The sequence below is a fragment of the Equus quagga genome, unplaced genomic scaffold (genome assembly GCF_021613505.1).
Source record: "Equus quagga isolate Etosha38 unplaced genomic scaffold, UCLA_HA_Equagga_1.0 72115_RagTag, whole genome shotgun sequence".
Lineage (NCBI taxonomy): Eukaryota > Metazoa > Chordata > Mammalia > Perissodactyla > Equidae > Equus > Equus quagga.
The window spans coordinates 58174-79409 of record NW_025802337.1 but is presented as its reverse complement, the minus strand read 5'-3'; the positions used below and the strand labels follow the sequence as shown (position 1 = coordinate 79409).

General features: G+C 44.2%; 1 pseudogene; it reads left to right on the top strand.

The window, feature by feature from the left end:
• The first annotated feature begins 1239 nt into the window (after nt 1–1239).
• LOC124234160 (butyrophilin subfamily 3 member A3-like) lies at nt 1240–9735 on the top strand (annotated as a pseudogene).
• The last annotated feature ends 11501 nt before the right edge of the window (nt 9736–21236 follow it).

Below are 21236 nucleotides of genomic sequence, written 5' to 3'. Positions count from 1 at the left end.
CATTAGTATAAGCAAATCTCAGTGGGAGCACAGGAGGCCATGCTCTGCTCCCTAAGCCAGTAAAAAAGAATAGGTCATTATGGAGGCATAGCTTGTCTTCATAACTCTCTACCTCCCTTCCTGTTGGATGACAACCACTTAATAAAATCACCTAAAGCAGTGTAAAATGCTAGCGAGTATTTATGGGTTAATGTGTTACCTCTCATCCATTCACTCATTCAATAGATATTTACTGAAGGTTCCATGTGAACTATGCACTGTTCTCCAGGCTTGACACACATTAGGAAACAAAATAGACCAATATCCTTACTTTGTGGAGTTCAATTCCAGCACGTGGAAACAGACAGCAAACATAGGATATGTTAGATGGTGAAAATCAATAGGGTAAAGAGAGCAGGCTCAGGGGAATAAGAGCAGTTTGCCGTAATGCTATGGTCAGAGAAAGTCTCATGGAGGAACTGATTTTAGAGGAAAGACTTGAAGAAGGCGAGGGAGTGAGCCTTGCAGATAAATGTAGCAAGAGGGTTCCAGGTAGTAAGAAGAGTTAGTGCTGGTGTCTGCTGTCATGGCCTGTTCAAGGAGTAGCAAGAAGGGCAGTGTGGCTGGAGCAAACAAGGAGAGTAGGGCACATGAAGTGAGAGGTGCAGGTCCTAGAGCACTTTGTTGGCCATTGTGAAGACTTCAGCATCTACTCTGAATGAAATGGGAGCCAATGGAAGATGCTGAGCAGATGAGTGACAGGATGTTACACAATAATGTTCTAGCTGTTGTGTTGAGCATAGACAGTAGGGGACACAAGTGGAATCAGAGGACCCAGAGAGGAGGGTCCTGCATTAATCAGAGTGAAACGGTGGAGGCTTGGATCAAGCTGTAGCAGAGGAAGTGTTCAAGAGGGGAAGGATTCTGAATGTATTTGGACAGTAGAGTCAAGGATTTCCTGATGGGTTAAGGTTAATATATGTACATTTAATACTGCGTACATAATATTTACATGATAAATATACATGTAACATTACATATTCTTATAAGTGATTTTCCATGTAGAACTCAAAGTTAAGAGACTCCCAAGCAGACATTTTGGCAGAAGAGGATCATGAGTCACTACATTAGTGACTGTGTGTTTCATGCTGAGTCGGCCCTGGGGAGGTGGAGGTTTGATGTGGTTCGCCATGTTCTTCCAGGTCTAGGTCTCAGTTTCTGCCTGACTCTTTCCATTATCTCTCTGCAGCCCAGGAGAAAATGGCAAGTTCCCAAGTCTTCCCTCTGCTAGACCTCCCGGTCTGCCTCATCCTGATCCAGCTGCTTACCCCTTGCTCAGGTTGGGAACATTCTTCCTTTATGTATCTGAAGCAGACAATTACCTGTTAGTGTCTAGTCAGAACCTCTGACAACTTCTCATACTTGCAAGTCCCATCCCAAACTGAAGGTGCACATGTCATTAAGACAAATTGTACTTCTTCTGGCATCATGTTCTTCTCTAGGCTTTTCATATCTCACCTTCCCTGCCCTCCCCTTACCCTCATGGCCCAACTCCCTCTGATGGAGCTTCTCCTTTCACTGTCCAGCTCAGTTTGCTGTGATTGGACCATCCGGACCCATCCTGGCTCTCGTGGGAGAATATGCTGATCTGCCCTGTCATCTGTCCCCAAAGATGAGCGTGGAGACCATGGAGCTGATATGGGTGAGATCCAGGCTTAGTGAAGTAGTATATGAGTATGTAAGTGGGAAGGAAGTAGATGAACAACAGATGGCAGAGTATCGAGGGAGAACTTCAATTTTAAGCGATGGCATCACTGAAGGGAAGGCTACTCTCCGAATTTATGACGTCAGAGCCTCTGACAGTGGAAGCTACTGGTGTTATTTCCAAGGTGAAAACATCTATGAAAACGCCATGGTAGTGCTGAAGGTTGCAGGTGAGCCTCCAAGTTTTGTTCTGAGCTTGTTCCTCCATGGGATTGTGGGACAGAGTCAGAGTTCATGCCCCAATTCCACCTCAGAGCAACCTGGCTGGTCATTAGTATCTGCCTCCACTGCTTTCCCACTTTGTTTCTCTGAGGCCCTTGGGAAAACACAGGTTTTCCTCCAGGAGGAATCCCTCCTGTACTCTATAATATCAAGTAAAGAACTCTCTCAACCTGGCCACCAAGTTCTAAGCAGACAAGTGGAAGGTTGGGGATAAGAAGGATAAGAACATATCTCCTCAGTGATAGCAAACAGTTGTTTGGTTCAGTTGTGTTCCAGATCACTTCAGTGGCCCCACCAGGTGCATGCTGCCGTGGACCCTGGTAGGCTGATGTGTAGGACAGCATCTGTGATGCCAAAGTTCTCCAACCAAAGGCCCCCAGGAACACACCTGGAGTTGGCCAAGTTGTGTGTATTACTTGTAGCAGGGAGAGAGAAAACATGCCATGTGGGAACGTGGGGTGTCTCAGTAAGAGCGTATTAGAGAAGACTTGGTATAGACTTTGGGTTTGTGTTAGAAGAGTTGAGGGAGGTTTTATGGAAGTGAGACTTTGGACTGGATTCTGTCAGGAAGGTAAGGGGCGTGATTCTGTAGTTGGATGTCTCAATATGTATTACCTAGAGGGAAGATTAGAATGAGGTTAAAGCTGTAATAGGGAAAGGAGCAGGAGTCACTCATAGCCAGGTTAGGGAAATGTTTGGTCATGATTGTGGTTTGGACAGTGTTTGTATTTTGCTCTATATTCAAACATGATTGTTGAGTCCTCTTGTTTTTGTCTTGACCCATATTAGTGGCAAAGTGCCCTTGTCTGATGTTGATGTTCTATGAAATTGTTTATGTACAACAGGAGAAGGTGAGACTAGGCTGATGTCCAGATGTCAAGGGTTGTAAGTCTCTTTCTCAGGGCACTCTCTTGCCCTGTGGCTTCTGACTGGGTTTGGTCAATGGGGAGCTGAAACAGAAGATGGAAGAGAGAGCAGAGGGCATATAGGCACTTTTCCTCTTGGCTTTCTCCATATAGGATGACCTCAAGCTGGCTGCATTCCTTTCCAGAAAATCACAGCTCCTCTTAAGAAAACCCTTTCTACATGACTCTCTTAGGTCTTCAAAAGGGCTTCTACTAAGCCTCTCTTTGGGTTTAGGGGTGGGTGGTAACAGCTCCACTGTTCCTCTCCCTGGGGTATTGCTCTGTTCCATGTAGTTTCCCCTCACCATGACCAGGCTTCTGTAAACAGCTTCTTAATGAAACAGCCCTTGAATTATCTAATGTGAGTACGCCATCCGATTCCTTTTGAGACTTTCATCACTACGGGAGGCTCCATAGAATTCAGGTACATTTTTGTTCCACAGCACTGGGTTCTGATTTTCACATTGAAATGAAGAGTTATGAGGCTGGAAAGACCCATCCGGATTGTGTGTCCACTGGGTGGTATCCCCAGGCCCAAATACAGTGGAGAGATGCCAAGGGAGAGGATATGCCAGCTGTAGCAGCACCTTTGGTTGCAGAGAGAGCTGGTCTGTATGCAGTCGTAGCATCTGTCATAGTGAAAGGCAGCTCTAGGGAAGGGGAATCTTGTATCATCAGAAAGCCCCTCCTCAGCAAGGAAAAGACAGCCAGGATTTCCACTGCAGGTCAGTACCCTGCTTAGACTCAGGTATACTGTGCTGGGCTGTGGCTATTGAAAGAAGGAGGATGTATAAAATTCTCTGCTGCTGACTTGGGTCTCTGTAGTGAATATAAGGCACAGAGCAGGGATCTAGAAACTTCTTCTCACTCCAGGGATGTTTTCTTTCCCCATAAAGCTATTTATGTCACAAATACTTACTGAGTATTTCTTGTGTGCCCGAAACTGTGACAGGTATTGGGAATTGGGGGAAGATGGTAAAGATTAGACTCTTAAGCAAAGGCAAATGAAAAAATAGGAAAAAAATAAGTGTGACTCATATCTTAGAGAAAGAGTTAATCTCCATATGATGTAAAACAATTCAATGGAAAAGTTAGCAAATGACATGAATTGTAAGTTCACAAAAAGGAAATAAGACATGAAACGGTCCAATCTCACCCAAGAGATGAATGTGCATTAAATGTATTCCACTTGTACAATTGGCAGTAAAACAACACAAAACAAAACTGAAGTGGTACATCACCGGTTCTGCTGGCAGGATGTGGGGAGACAGTCACTTTTAGACTTTTGTTGGTATACTTTGGTATATTTTTAGTGTGAATTGCCATAACTTCTATTGAGGGCAATATAGTAGTATTCTCCAAACTACTTATTTATTGATCCAAAATCCCAGTTCTGGGAATTTATCTGACAGATACACTTGCATTTCTATGGAATGACCCCTGTAAAATGTAATTTCTTATAGCATTAATTATAGTAGCAAAAAAGCTAGAAACTATGGAAATGTCCCTCGATAGGGAACTTTTATGCAATGGAATATTGCACAGCTGGGAAAGAAAACGCACAAATTCTCTCTGTACTAATATGGCAGAATCTCCAAGATGAACAGAAAAAGCCAGATGCTGAGCAGTTTTTATAGAACGCTATGTTTGGTGTAAACAGGAAAAAAATAAGAATATCTTTATATTTTTAAAATTTAAAACACACTTGCTTAGCACTCACTATGTGTCAGACTCTTTATGAGTATTAATTGAATCCTTTAACGTTATGAGTGAGGTAGTTATTACCTACATTATAAATTAGGACTTCAGGACAGAGCAGTTAAGTAATTAGTCCTATATCTCATTGCTAGCCAAAAGGAGGAGACTGAATTTGAACACAGGCCCTCCAGCTCCAAAGTTTATATTCTTAACCACCATATTAAGCTGATTAATGAGAGGCTAATTAAGGTGGGGAGGGAGGATTGAGTGGATGTGAGATTTGGGTGACTTTTTATGTCTTTCTGATATTTGAACCATGTAAACGTAACTTTTTTTTTTTTTTTTTTTTTGCTGAGGAAGAGTTGCTGTGAGCTAACATCTGTTGCCAATCTTCTTCTTTTTTCTTGAGGACTACTCACTCTGAGCTGCCAGCTGTCCTAATCTTCCTCTATTTTGTATGTGGTTCACCACCACAACATGGCTGCTGATGAGTGGTGTAGGTCTGTGCCTGGGAACCAAATTTAGGCCACCAATGCAAAGCTTGCCAAGCTTAACCGTTAGGCCATGGGCCAGCCCATAAACGTAACCTTTTAAAAAATTAAACTAGAAAAAACATGATTCTGATGCTCAAGCAACTCATATTCAGATGTGAGAAGCAGACAGTTCAAGATAAGTAAGGATATTATGTTACAGTAAGAGTGTACCGAAGTCTTACCCAAAGTTCAATGATACATTAGAATGAGAAGGATTATTTAATGTCATGAAACAAACTCTGTGATCCCTGCCCTAAGGGTGAGGCTAAAGCTCCATTCCATTGCAGACCCCTTCTGGAGGACCTGGCCCTGGATCGCAGCCTTGGTGGGGACACTGTCCATCTTGCTGCTGATTCTTACAGGGATGGGTTACTTCCTCTGGCGACAGCAGAAGGAGAAAGAGAGACTGCAAGTGGAAAAGGATCTGGAAGGAAAGGCAAGAGGTATCACATCAGGGAGGGAATCTAAGGCCCTGGCTCATGGGAGGGTGCCCCCAAAGGCCTCAACCCCTCCCCATCCTGCACATCCACCCCTGCACCAGGTCATTTGTAAGGTTTATTTTCCAGAAGTACTTCCCATTCCATCTCCGTATCAATAATGGGTTTTTTTGGCTTATTTTCCAGAGGACCTCCAGCATGAACTCAGTAAGTTATGACTCCCCCAGGGATCCATATATGTCTCCCTATCACTGGTTTAAGTGTGTTAATGACTCTTCCCCTTTCTTCATTGCAGACTGGAGAAAGATCCAGTACATGGCTCGTGAGTAGCTCTGACATGTTTTCTGAATTTGCATCTAAGACTCTCTGCTGGGATATTTCCCAGTCTACTTCCTCACTCCTAACTCTGCCCAGGGCTGAGAAATATCCTGGATCCCTTTACCAAGAGAAAGAAATAAGGGTAGCTGATGGTGGGGGAAGCAAGGAAAGTCATGATTTTTAATGTAGAAAAGATCCTTCAATATCTCTCCATGAGGGGCCCATAGACTCTCCAGCCGGAAAAGCACAAAGGAATATCCAGGGGTGCACTTGAAAGGAAAGGAAGAGGAGATGGGTGGAACTCGCTAGATCAAGTGACTCCCCTGTGCTGGGAACCTCACTAGTTGCTTTACATAATCTGTAGGCTGCATAGAAGAAAACAAAGAAAGTAAGATTTAAAACAATGAGAAAATCATGAGGCTGACCCTGTGGCCCAGTGGTTAAGTTGTCGCGCTCCACTTTGGCGGCCCAGAGTTTTGCCGCTTTGGATCCTGGGTGTGGACATGGCACCACTCATCAAGCCATGCTGAAGCAGCATCCCACATAGCTCAACCGGGGGCACCCACAACTAGACCATACAACTATGTACTGTGGGGGCTTGGGGAGAAGAAGAAGAAGAAAAATAAATAAATATAACAATGAGAAAATCAGAGAAGAAAGAGAGAACAGTGTCTCAAAAAAACAAGTGGTCACAGTGGCTCAGTAGTCACAGATTTATTAGAACTGCTTTTTAAAAAGTCTCACCTGAAATTTCCTCATTAAGTTGCCCAATTCTTTTCAGAAGTAGGCGGGAGATAATACAGCTTGAGACACAGGGATTCTAGTACACTCACACATACAGGTATACACACAGTGACACCTACGCCCAGGAATGGGAGCATAGATACACACAGAATAAATGCGCCAAGTCTCAGCTAGGAAAGCACTTCCATGGTGCCTGTGGTATCATCAGCATGTAGTTGATGTCTTCAGACTTGATATTAAAGAGGAGAGGGGAGGAGAAAATGGAACAGGCAGAGGGAGATGGTAGGAAGTGTGGGGATAGGTGTCCAAAAGAAAGATTAGATGGGTGCAAAAGAAGAGAAAGGCCATGACTCAGAAAGGACACTTTTCAGGTGACATCTCTATCTTTCTTCCATTGCAGGTAGAAGGAATGCTCAGGCCTATGCTGGTGAGTGACCCTCTGATGTCCTCTGAGTTTTCTGGCACATGTGTACTAAGCATTTAAACCTTTGCTCTGCCGTGCAATCCATTGGCATTCCCAGTAGGAATAATCAGATCTAGATCAAAGGCTCATTTTCTGTGGGGGACACCACCCCTGCTTTTCTGGAGCCTCAGAGAGGACCTTCCAGGTGCAGCATCTGGGCATTTTCTGACATCCCTCATCCTGCTGACACACATGTCCACACCCTAACACAGCCTGGCCATGTGGCCTGCAGCCCCAGCATGATGGAGAGAAGGAAGTTCACCATTTCTGAGATGTTATATGTCTGATCTGGCATAGCTGCAAATGAAAGAAGCTGGACATTGGGAGACTGTAGAAAGGGAGAGAGAAAAGGCTTAGTGAGGAGAATGGGTGGGGCAAGCACAGAAATAATACCCTTTCTTTATCTGTGTCTCCTGCCTTTCAGAATGGAAGATGGCCCTCTACCAAGCTGGTGAGTGAATCACTGTATGCTTCCTGAGAAAACAACCTGAGGGACCTTATGCCCTTTTTCTTCTTCAACTCTTGAGATTCTGGGAAGAAAAGTCCCCATGACTGGGAGAGTTTTGGGTGGATGACTTTAAGTTCTGGTCTCAAAAGCGTGTCCATCTCCAGGGCCTTCCTGCTGAGAGCCCAGAGAAGCAGGGAGGATTGCTCTCCTGGGTTCCATAGATCTTCATGAGAAGGAAGAGGCATAAAGGGTAGAGGTGAGAGGAGAGGCAGAGTGAACTAATCCTGCAGGGAGAGTGAGGATGTGGAATGACCAAGGAGAAAGGCAGTGCACAAAGGTCTTTGCTTTTCCCAAGATTCTTATGCCACCTCCTGCTGCTGTGTGTTCTCAAGTTACTTAATGTTTCTGAATTTTACTCTCCTCATTTTTAAATTATTTTCATAATCCCTATTATGTGAGGTTTGAGGCAAAGACTAAATGAGGTAATGTACATATACTGGCCAAAAAGCCACATAAGAGCTGGCATGTTCAAACTGGGTGGTTGAAGGAGGTTTAGAAAAGGAACTCCTTACAAAGACAGGAGGCAAGGTAGGGAATGTGAAGTGCCCCAAGGCTCTCAATAGTGGGGAGAGGTCACCAACAAGAAGCTTAAAGGAATAGGGAAAGTGAGCAGTTACTGGAGCTCATAGGAAACTGTAGCTCAAGGAGAGGGTTGCCTGAGAAGAGTCATGCCTTTGGGAGAGAATAACCATCTGACATTGACAGGAGGAAGTGGGGGAAATAAATACTATGCCCCTCTTTTCTTTCTCCTTCTAATCTTCAACTAATAACTCTCGTTGGCAAACTCAGCAGGCAACCAGACACAAGGGAGCCAGTGATGCTGTCCATAAAGGATAGATTCCTGGGGCCCAAAAGAGAGTACAGAAAGGTGGAGAGTGCAACTGGGAGCACAGAAAGCCTCCAACATTGCCTCTAGCCCAGAAAAGACATGGAGCTATTATAACGTCAGGCATTTCCTCCATGTCTGGCCCTGGGCTACTTATAAAACATGTGTTGTCTATTTCTACCCTAAAGATTAGCATTTTTATCCCCATTTTTCAGATAAGGAAATTGAGGCTCAAAGACATTATATAGCTTGGATCTATGGAAAAAGAGACTGCAGAAAAGGAAAAGTCATTCAGTTCAGGAGGGGTAGAGCAAGGATTGAAACTCAAATCTATGTGACTATAAACCACAGGTGGGCAGAGCCATTTTGGGGAGGAAAATAAGAAAAAGATGGAAGGCAGGAGCCAGCTCAAGATATTGGATTATACAGACCATGACCCTGATAACTCTTCTCCACTGAACAGAAGACCCCTGTGCATTTCTTTTGGTATAACTGAGAGGGTCACATTCAGGGCAGGCTGGGGACACAAAGCTCTGGATTTGGACCTTCTCAGCCAGACCTAGGCCTTAAAGGCTGAGGCTCTGAGGTCTAGGAAAAATGGCTGACCCCATGGCCTGCCCCAAACTTTTTGCAGCGGATGTGATTCTGGACCCAGACACAGCACACCACAACCTCCGTGTTTCTGAGGACCAGAGGAGCATGCAGTGGATGAGTGCACCATGGTTTCTGCCACACAATCCTAGGAGATTTTTGGTGCATTACTGTGTACTTGGCTTAAACAGCTTCATGTCAGGGAGACATTTCTGGGAGGTGGAGGTGGGGGACAGGAAAGAGTGGTGTGTCGGGATATGTAGGAAGAACGTGGAGAGAGTATTTAGGGTTAATATGTCACCAAAGAATGGATTCTGGACTATTAGCCTGTCTAATGGGGAAGACTATCAGGCTCTCACTGACCCCAGGACAGACTTGACAATTTCCAACCCTCCTCAAAGAGTGGGGGTTTTCCTGGACTATGAGACTGGTGAGGTCTCATTCTACAATGCCGTGGATGGATCTCATATCTACACGTTCCCGCACACCTCCTTCTCTGAGCCTGTGTGCCCAGTTTTCAGACTGATGTCATGGCATCCCACTGCCTTGACCATATGTCCAGTGCTGACGTGAGTGCAGAGTTCCCTTGTTACTGCCCTAGTGTCTGACTATTCCCTGGAGACCCCACTGACCCCAGGCTCAGCTGATGGGAATAGGGACCCTGAGGCTGAGGTAACATCCCTGCTTCCCCCTGCTCAGCCTAGAGCTGAGGGCCCTCTCCTTAACAGCAACACATCACAACAATAAAATACTGACTAAATGCAAACACTGTGTGGAGCACTTCACTAATATTAATTCCATTATTTCACATGAGGTTGAATGTGGTACCACATTATTGTCTCCTTTCTATAGATAAGGAAACAGGGGGTGTGTAGAAAAGTGAATTAACTTTCCAAAGGTCACTCAACAAGTGAGTGACAGCTGGGATTTGAATAATAATGACTGACATTTACAGATAAATTTAAATGTACTGAGTGCTGTGCTAAATGCTTTAAGTGAGTTTCACTCATTTACTCCTCACAACTACCCCATGAGGTAGCCTCCTTTCGAGAATGTGGCAACTGAAGAAGGGGGCCAAGTTAAGCACTTATATAATTCACACAGAAACTTGTGCTGCTGGGAAAGGTTGGGCTCCTGTCCTATCCATTCCAGCTAACCTGTTCTTCTTTTCCAGCCCCATTATCCCATATGCAGCCTTGAGGTACCTTTTCCAGGACATCCTCTGTAAGGATCTCTATAGGTGACTATGGAGGTCACACCTCACTTGTTTCCCTCAAGGTCAATTGTCAGAGCCATAGGTACAGCACTTCATTGGATTGACTGCAGGGTGACATAGTCTGGAGAATGAATTTGCAGGGACTGAATCATACAGGATGTGAAGGGACTAGAGGCCACTCTTCACCAATAATCGGCACATGTGTACCCGCTCTGCCAAAGTGATGTGTGATCATGGAACCAGAACCAATCCTCCTACTTTGAAGCTCTCTAGGAAGCCTAACTTAACACCTAAAGATTGTCTGTGGAATAGGAATTTGGGAAGAAGGAAGCTAAATGAACTTTAGTGGTATTTTTATCACACTGCTGAATCCATCTCCAGGAAAGGCATATTTCCACTCTGATCACTCATTGATGTTGAGGGATGTTCCTTTCAACTGATGGATACTGGGGAAAGGCTACTCTACATTATCATCATTATTATTGTTCACCTCTGTATCCCCTCTACCTAGCATTGTGGTAGTCAAGTTACATTTCTTAAGTAAATTTGTTAATAATCACTCTTCAACTGAGGGTTTTCTAGATTTTAAGCCACCACAGTCTATTTACCACAGTTTCACAGTTTAGTCCATGGAAGCATTTTCATAAAATCCTTATTGTACTAGCTTTCTTTTGCTTCTATAATAAATTACCATAAATTTTAGGACATAAAACAACATAAATTAATTATCTCACATTTTTGTAGGTCAGAAGTCCAACATGGGTCTCACTGGGCTAAAATCAAGGTTCCTGCAGGCTGTGTTCCTTTCTGGAGGCCCTGGGATTCTTGGAAGAATGTGTGTACTTGCTTCTTCAGATTGTTGGCAGAAGTGATTTTCTTGCAGCTGTAAGACTGAGGTTGCCATTCCTTGCTGCCTGTCAGCTCAGAGCTATTCTCAGCTTCCAGAGACTGCCACCTTCCTTGGCTTGTGGCCCTCTTCCTCCATCTTCAAAGCAGCAATAGCAGCTTGAGTCCCTCTCAATCTTTGACTCTCTCCTGTTCTTCCACTGAATCTCTTTGACACTTTTGCCTGCTTCCACTCTTAAAAACTCATGTGATTAGGCACCAGCCTAGTGGCATAGTGGTTAAGTTCCTGCGCTCCGCTTCAGCAGCCTGGGTTTAATAGGTTCAGATCCCAGCCACGGACCTAGCACCATTCCTCAAGCTATGCTGTGGAGGGTCCCACATAAAATAGAGGAAGATTGGCACAAATGGTAGCTCAGCAACACTCTTCCTCAAGCAAAAAGAGGGAGATTAGTAACAGATGTTAGCTCAGGGCTAATCTACCTCACACACACACACATATACACACACAAAAAAACAAAAACCTCATGTGATCAGATCAGGTCCACCCAGATAATCCAAGATGCTTTTCCTAAGATTCCAGGATAATCTCCTTCCTTTGAGATCCAAAACCTTAATTCCATCTGTAAGGTTCCTTTTGCCATGTAACGAATCATATTCACAGCTTGCAGAGATGATAGTGTGGACTCTTTAGCTTACTACCTTCATCATAATCATAGCACCACTTGTAGAGGAAGAATTCTTCATACTGGTAGGCCCCTGTATAGACAAATGGCCTCCATGACTAGAGATCCTTGCGAATTTTTGGAAATTTTATCTGTAGTCCTTTATTCACTTGATGGAGCCAAGTACCTATGTCAGAGTACACCTCTGCAGAAAAGATAATTCTCACCGTTGGATAAAATGTGTAGAGAAATATCTACCTAATCTCATCTCTTAGTTTGGGATCCCCCAAAGCTGACTCTGGTTCAAGGACTTGTGTTCAGGCAGTCTATTTTGGAAGAGATTCCAGAAAACCCAAGTTCAGAAATAAATGAAAGGGGAAAAGCTAACTAAGTGAAAAATGGCATAAAGGGTATTTTAATTAACTGATTATTAAGTGGGCAACTGGGCTTGGTGCCACCCAGGACACTCTGAGAAACCATTTGAAATTATGGGCTAGACTTCAAAATCTTCCTAGCAGGGATGGGGCCCCTGGGCCATTCTTCCACAACTCATATCTTCCTTTGGTTGAACGTTGCACCTGGAGAAGAGTTAACTCTCCTGCACTTCCAGATTAGGCTGTGTATGTGCAAAGGAGCAAGCATCACCAGTGTTAGAGAAAGCTCTCAGGTGGAGAAGAAAGGCAGGCACCTGGGAAATTGCTGTCTTATAGGAAACTCTCTACTTGAGGTAGACCAAGGGACTAGGAAATTGGATATCAAAAGGATTTGTTTATAAGGCTCTGCGTCTGACAATATAGTGAATGCCTGTGAAGACCTGTCTGCCCTCTTTCCAACCCCACCCATTTGGCAGTGGTGGCTTCCTGTCTTCCACTACATGTCCATATAAGTGGCCCCACTGACCCCTGACATGGACTGGATGTGGGATGGACATCTGACCCAGACTAGACCAGAGGGAATACTTTGCATATTTTGAATGAATGGCTCAGTGATATGTAGCCAGTGATATCTGACTAGTAGCAGGTATGCATGGGAGCTGTGGGAAGGCATCTTCCATCCATACCATGGTCTAGAGAAGCAAAAGGAAGGTGATCTCCAGAGAGGTTAAACCGAAGAAGATATGCAGAGAGAAAGGTTCAAGATGGAGAGAGTTTAGGCAACTTTCCCATCATTGTTTCCAGTGCCTATGGGGGCCCCGTTTTCTTGGTGCTGCGTGTTCTGTGAAATTTGTACTTTTATAACAAAGTAAATGTACCGTTTACTATTGCTGCAGCCCTGAAAATTCTCAACTTAACACAACCATTTTACTATGCTCATTGACTCCATGAGTAACAGTAATTTGAATTTGACCAGGACAGAGTAAGAATGTCTGTTGTGAGCCAAGGTGTCTTGGCACCAACTGGAAGGAATCCACAGCTGCAGGTGTTTCAAAGGAAGGAACACACCCTCTAGGTTCATCCCTCTCATGTCAGAGAATGATTGGGTCAGGTTGTCATGATCTTAAGTGGCACATCCTGGTTGGACCTGGTTTCCTGCTGAGCTACCTCATGGACAATGGGTCCTCCTCATGCTCAGAACACATGTGTTTCCCTCTGGCTCAGGTCAGCTACCACAGGGGCTGAGGCCTGGCTTCACCGGATGTTTCTGACACAACCTTCCCCAGAACCCCTGGGCCTTATTTTCTTCAGAGAGAGCCTGTATGCAGGCCAGGCTGTTAAACTCTCACAGCTCTCTCTTCTGTCCCTTCCAAGAGCATCCTAGTCTTGTAAGGATACTGTGGATTAACACACAATGCTAGTGCATTAATTGCACAGCTTTGAAATGAAGCAGAAAGGAATTGGTGGCCTCCAGGGTAAGCATTTAGGTTCTTGATGGTAATGTGTCTCAGGAAGATTATTCTAGAAGAAATGTATACAAAGGCCTGATTGAGGTCTGTGGAGCAAGGGAGGGGAGCAGTGTGTGGATGTAGGGGGTGTTGGACTCAATAGCTCTGTCTACTGGCAGAGGATGAAGCCCAACTTGAAAGTCTTTCTTTGCTGCCATCTTCCTGCCACACTAGAATGCCACCTCCCTGAGAGAAAAGGGTTTTCCTCTCAGTATCTTCAGCATCTCTCCCTCAACGGTTTTTGACTGAATGACAAGGTCTACAGCTGACTACTGCAGCTGCCGTCTTGCTTCATTCTCTACCCTCCAACTCTTCCCTGTGTTCCCCCTTATATTTCCACTGTTCCCCACAAGGGGAACAACTTGAACAAGATTGCCCTAGCTTTGGAAATTGGGCTGCTGTGTTCGCCTCGTCACCTCCCCACCCCGAGCCCCATCCACCTCTCCATACACACTTTTACACACAGAGGCTTCTCCTCCAGTCAGCAGTAATGCTACAATCCACAGGGAATCTCAAGGTTTTACCAAAAAAATGAGAAATATTTTACTTCTGGAAACAGAACAAGGAAATAAAAAGACCATATCATCTCTAAAGGCTATTCAGTACTCTTTGATTATCAAGTTTCTGTGTATTCTACCTAGTAACTGGTGAGAAACTAGGCTCAGGGATTCCATTGGGTGGCTGACCTACAGTCATCCAATCATGAGCTCTAAACCATTCCTTGGAAATATGGGGACTTTGTAGTCACAGAGTGGACCGGGTTCCATATCCCACAGCCCTGCACACAGTGTCTAAAGGGAGACGAAGAAAATTTTTTTCTCTGCCTTCAGGACTGTTTGTACTCTGGTTAGACTATGCCCATGGGAGGCTTAGAGAGAGGAGGGATAAACAGAAAATCATCATTTGAGCATCAGAGGAGTAAAGAAACCTCAGAAGTTAATTTTAGAACGTACGAAAGGGACGGGAAGCTCTATGGCTCTGGGGTGTCGGTGGGGCAGGAAATAGAGGAAGGAAACCTGATGAGAGGAAAGATGGAGTCCCTGGAGAGAGGAAGCTTCCTAGTGGGGAGGCTCTTCAGGACTGGCTTTACCTGAGGTCTCAGCCTCGTTCATCAGGAGGAGGAATGGAAGGCAGGGAGGACATAGAAGAACATGAAATGACAACTGGAGAAACGCCACTCTGGCCAGAAAAGTGAACCAAAGAGGGAAGAAAACTGCCTCCTTCATCCTTGTGTCGTTGACTTATTCTGTGGAGTGTTTCATGAGTCAATCTATCAGGAGATACTTGAAGAAGAGAGGAAGGGAGCTGCCCAAGACAGAAGGTAGCGCGCTGATGACATCAACGGAGGTAACAGGAAAGTTTGACCTTGATGAGACCTGTGGTTCCAAGTCTCCTTGGCTGATTTCTCCATGTCTGTGCCTCTAGGTCTCCGGTTTCTCCTGCATTTCTCCCTTCTGTCCTTCCACCTCCTCAGCTTGTTTGCACTTGTCTCACGTAGAGTCCAAGTCAATGGCTCCTATCAACTTCTCGGAAAGGAAAATCAGCACTTCAGTCTTCAAAACACCACAGTCTGAAGAAGTACTGCTTCTATGTTCACTCATCTTTTCCTTCCGCATGTGCTCATTGAATTTATACCAGCACAGTCCCATGGAAATACGATAGCCACAAAGGCCAGCTGCATACACAATTGTAAATTTTATACTTACGTTGAAAAAGGTCAAAAAGAAAGTGATGAAACAAATAATATATTTAGTTTAACCCCAAGTAACCAAAATATTATTCAAATTTTCATTAATGTAAAATACTAACAATGAGATATTTAAGACTTTTTATTCTAAATTGTCAACCGTGTGTATACTTTACATTTACAGCACATTTCCACTGTAACTTGCTGGTCGCTACCATATTGAACAACTCAAGTTTACACCACACTCCAGGCCAAGACAGACCAGCAGACATTTGCCTAGAGTCCCCTTTACACAGGGAAGGTGGCTTCCTCCTGCCCAAGGTCCAAATGAGTGGGTCTGCCCTGCTCAGCTGCGGGCATCACCCCTTGAGAAGCACCCACAGAACTCAGCTGTAGCCTTGAACAGAGGATATCCTGTTCCCTAAATGCCATGTCCCTAAAGACTATTCTTCTGCTTTCTCCTTGGAGATCTCTGAGGGTCCTCCTCAACAACATGTCTTAGAATTAGACATTTTTATTTTGAAATACACATACAGAAAAACTCATAGCATATTCATGTATAAATTACTGAATCATTTTGAACTATAATCCATAGAACCACTACTGATATCAACAATAGAACACTGCCTATTCCTGACCCATATTAGTTTGCTAGTGCTGCCGTAACATAACACGACAGACTGAGTGGTTTAAAATACAGAACTTTATTTTCTCATCATTCTGGAGGCTGGAAGTCCAAGATCAAGTTGTCAGCAGGTCTGGTTTCCCCTGAGACCTCTCTCCCATGCTTGCCAATGGCCACCTTTTCCCTGTGTCCTCACGTGGTCCTCCCTCTGTGTCCTCGCATTGCCTTTCCTCTGTGTGCACACATTCCTGGTGTCTCTCTGTGTGTCCTAATCTTCTCTTCTTCTAATGACTCCAGTCTGATTGGATTAGGGCCCATTCAGCAGCCTCATGTTAACTTAATTGCCTCTTTAAATGTTCTGTCTCCAAATACAGTCACATTCTGTGGTACTGGAGGGTGGGGTTTCAACATATGAATTTTAGGGGACACAATTCAGTCCATAACATGTGCCTTCTCAAAATCCCCAACTGAAACGTGTTCTTAGGAGTGGAAATGCTGTATAAAAGAAATACCTATTTGCATCCTTCATACTCACTAAAAACTTATTTTCCAAAGAGTTTATACCAATATACACTCTCGCTAGTAGTATACGATGCTCCTTTAAATTTTCATCAAGTCCAAAGAGTTTTCCACATATGATTTCAATCCATTTCTTCTTTCCAGTCAGTGGTTTTCTGTAACTGTGAGGATCAAACACCATCCTTGACCCTTTTCACTCCATCTTCCTTTTCTCCTGAGCATGTACATCCTCCTTATATAGAATGCATTTACCTTTATTATGATGTTTTTTCTGCTGGAATGTAACCTCCATAAAGGATTCTTTTCTGTTTTGCGTCTGCTGGATCCATGTCCATAGAAGAGAACCTGGGGCATAAGAGGTACTCCACAGATACTAATTGATTGAAGATGTGAATCTGCTCCATGAGCCGTAAGTGGTCATCACACCTGAGCAATCTCTAGTCTACACCTGAGGTCTGTTTTTTTAACCATTCCCCATGAGCCCCTGATCAGTGCTTGTTCTTAATCATCTGTGAGGTGTGCATCAGTCAGGATAGGCTAGGTTATGCTTTGTAGTAAGCTGCACTCGAATATCAGTAGGTTAACATAGCAAAGGTCTGTTTCTAACTCATAAAATGTATCCTTCATGAGTCTGGTGGGTTTGACTTCATGCAGACCTCCCTTAAGGACCTGAAGCTGTGCGGTCATTTCACAGAGGGAAAGAGCTTGCATATCACTCACTGGCTCCTACAGCTCCTGTGTGTGAGGTCCTCACATTATGCCTCACTGTACAGGACAGGGAAGTGCAGTCCTAACGGTGTACCCAGGGGAACTGAGAATGTAGGTGGACAGCTCTAAAGAACACCCTTTCAGGCTTCTGTTACTGGACATTCTTTCAAACTTGATAGTCCAAATCACACCAGAACCAATCAGCCTCTGACTCACACCAGCAGTTATTCACCACTGTGCCTCCAGCATGCAGCAAAATGCTTGGCCCCTGGTAGATACTTAATAAATAGCTATGAAATGAATGAGCGAAAACAATGAATTGCTAGAATCAAGATTTCAGAGCAGGAAAAATTTACCCTTGGGTTCCATCCCAGCATAGACATTCATAAATTCATTTCACAAATATTTAACAAGCATATCCTGTGTTCAAGTCACTGTTCTAGAAACTGAGGATAAATCAGATAACAAAACACATGAAGATCCCTGCCCTCCTGGGGCTCTCATTCTAGAAGGTGCAGAGAGCAATAAATGAAGTAATAAATTAAGCTCTATTTTATGTCAGATGATGATGAGTCCTGTAGACAAAAGAAAGCAGGGAGGGGTTGACTGCATGGGAGGTATGGAGGTAATTGAGCAAAACTTGAATGCAGTGAGGGAGTGAGCTGCGCACCCCTGGGGCTGACTGAGAGGATCCGATGTGAAATCTCATCAGGCACAGTGCCTAGCACGTGGCTTCTTGATAGGGAACCGTGTACTTTATTATCCAAACTCTACACTTTGGAGAGTGAGTGGAGGCACTGTCAGTAATTACACCAGGACAACTGAATAAAGAAAGACTGCCCAGCAAACTACAACATATGGATATCTCATTTCTTGATAAATATTAATTTTGTCTTCTTTCTCTTTCCCCAGATACTAATTGTAGTGAGAACAACTCACGTGTGTATAGATTATTTCATGAAACCCTGATTAAGTACAGAGCCTGTTGGCCCCACAAAGAAAAAGAGTGAGAATTGAGCCAGGAGGCATTGGGCAAGGCTTCAAAATAGAACTGCCATTTAAACTGGGATTACTAAGAGTTTATCAATAATGGCTTTAAGATATGACCTCACTCCTGCAGTCAGTGTATTACACTTTAAAAGAAATGTTTGAAGACAGAAAAAGCCTTGAAGACGCACAGAAATCGCATTTCAGTCCATCAGACCAGTGGAAGTGAGGTTTGGGGACAGTGTGCTCTTCCCAGGGGCCTCAGATCATAGCTGTGTGAGACCCCATCTTTGTTACTCAGAAGGACAACCTTGTATCTGATTAATACAAAGTATCTTGAAGGAGTGTTTCTCAACCCTGCTGTCCTGACTATTCGCAGCAACAGTGCACAGTTGACAGTGTGGGTGTGTATGAGGCAGAAATCCCCCACTCTTTCCCTGTAAACGTGACCCTGGCCTGTTCTGCCTTGCTCTGAATTTGGTTGTTGTAGGATTGTTTATTTGTTTATTTATTGTTTTCTGTTTGGTTAACAGGCTGGCTGGATTTTTCTTTAAGTCTGTTGTCTCTTGCTTGCCCTCATTAAACCCCATGGAACATTTTGTAGAATTCCATTCGAACTTGCCTCATCATTCTGAGTCTTATCCCACTTCCAAGATTCTGTGTGAGACTTTCAATATGCAACTAGATTTTTTTTTCCTTTTGGTAAAACTCAAGTAGAGCAGGAAGCACTAAGACATGAATAATTGCTTTAAACTTGCCTTTGGTATAATTTGTTTGATGGGCTTAACAAAGGAATTACTTAAAAGCAGTTTGGACGATGGCTGGACAGATGGCTCAGGAGCAGAGTCTCCTAGCACCATGCACTCACAGCTCTCTCACACACAATGTCCCTTTTACTGAAGATTCTTTTAAAGACATAATAAGTCAGGAAGAATCTGGATTCTTAGGATTTTTGATGATGCTCTACTAACACTGAGGAGGTGATATTGTTATCTAGAGGATAACAATCCCAGGAGCATCTAGGTCTTTCTACTTGCTGGATGTTGCGGAGGGACTACAAGAAAATCACGAAGTTGACTGAGCCCCTGGGAGGTAAATATCTCTGAATTGGGGTAAGGATTGGCTTTCATGCATCCTAAAAACTGACAGGTCCTTATGATTATCAGATAGCTGTGGTGATGTGAAGCCATAAACCAGGAGAAAAGGGACAGTGTCTTGAGGTCAAAAAGTTTCCTAATATTCTGCTAGCCTGGAGGTTTCTGTCCTTATCATATGAATCTAGAGCTTCAGGAATCCCAGGCTACTGAAAAGTCCTCCCAGGGCCGAAAGTAGAATCCTGAACCTGCCTGTTTCAGGTCAGAGTGGACACAACCACACACAAGTGAGAACATTAAAATCCTAGCTAAATGAATCAATCAGTAAACATTTATTAGGAGGCAGATGCCTGGTACTGTGATGGGGTCTGGAACTGGAGCAGAAAGAAAAGTGCAATGTAATCCTTTCTTCTTAGAGATCTCACAATTTATTTGGCATATTGGTCTCCTGGTGTTCTCCCATGTCAAGGTTTTCTTCCTTCCTTTCCTCCTTCCTATCTTCTTCTTAAGTGCTGGTGAGTGCCTCTGACATTCCCTCAGTTCCTGAGCTTCCTCCCAACCAGCCAGCCAACAGGACACATTAGAGGAGATGAACAAGGCAGCCTAAGGCTGGCTGGCCAGCAGTAGGGAGCTGAGGTCAGTTCACTGTCAGTATCAAACCCAAAACTGGATCACAGGGCGTCTGTCAGGGAATCACTGCAGCTCTTAATCAGCTCTATGGTTTACTTTTTTTTCTAGGATAATTTAATCCATTATCACAGAGGTCTTCCATACTTAGCGGACCTCCCCAAAGGTTACATTGTAGTAATTGTTGGTCTGTGGAACCTGGATTAATTTGAAAGACCATACTGGCTTAGTCATTTATAAACAGGTTGATGGTATAGACTGCACAGTTGAAGAACCGTGTGTGGGAAAGGCAGTAAGCTTCCCCAAGCCTGAGTCAGGAGTGCACAGACAGGTGCCAGAGATGCCTTTCAGCTCCAAAAGAACACTGATGCTCTGTGCATAGCCTGTGAGGGGAGGGGAGGTGGGCAAGTGGGAGAGCAGGGAATCCACTTGCCTGGTCCTAATGAGCACTCTGCATTTTATGATTTATCACCTTCTGCTCAAAAGCACCAAAGAATCCAGGCTTTACCAGATACCATGACACTGGGACCTTTCCTTCTTCCTCTTTTCAATTTCAAAATTGTCACAGTCAGACATAACTTGAGGAAAGGTGAAAGTCATTTTAACACAATGGAAATGTAAATTGACTAAGTAATAATAACTGCAGATGGGATAGTCTGCAGAATTTCAGGGTCTGAAGCATATCCTACACCCAGAGAGGTCACAGCTGCAGACTCAGACCCATGTTGTTAAAGCAAAACTGGATGGAAATAGTTCTCCCTCTGTTTTGCCACACACACCTCTCAGGCAGCAGATTGACTTCTGGGGAAATGATTCTCCCTTTTTACCCTTTGAATGATGCCCTAGTTAGTCATTTAAATCAGTTGTCATCTGGTTAAACTGGTCGAACACAGAGGACCAATGAAGGGACCCTTTACCACCCCCCGGACACCTGTGTAGGGAGAAATTGGCCTTAATTACTTTACTGCGAAAGGGATAGGTCCTCTTTGCTGGTTTAAGCCAAATGGGAAATTTTCTAACTACATAGGGTTCCAGAGATCTTATATCTTGAATAGAAAAAGGGGCAGATATGAGAATACTGAGAGAAAGTGGGAGCCATTACTTCCACCACATTTGCTAAACTTTCTAGATTTCCTAGAGCCCCAATTATCCTCTACCTGAGGCAATGCTCCTGTCACTCAAGAGGTAGAGGTGGAGCCTCAGTCATTCTCAGGCTGTGAGCTGCCTGGGACCTGGGATGAAGGGGCCTTCATGGAAAAGGCTGCCACATGAGGGATCTCCCACCAGCTTTCTGGGACCTCTGTGGGAACCAGGAATCACACAATCTCCTGAGTCCCCAGGCCTAAACCTGAGTCTTCTTCTGCAGCTGATGTGGTCCTGGACTCAGACACTGCT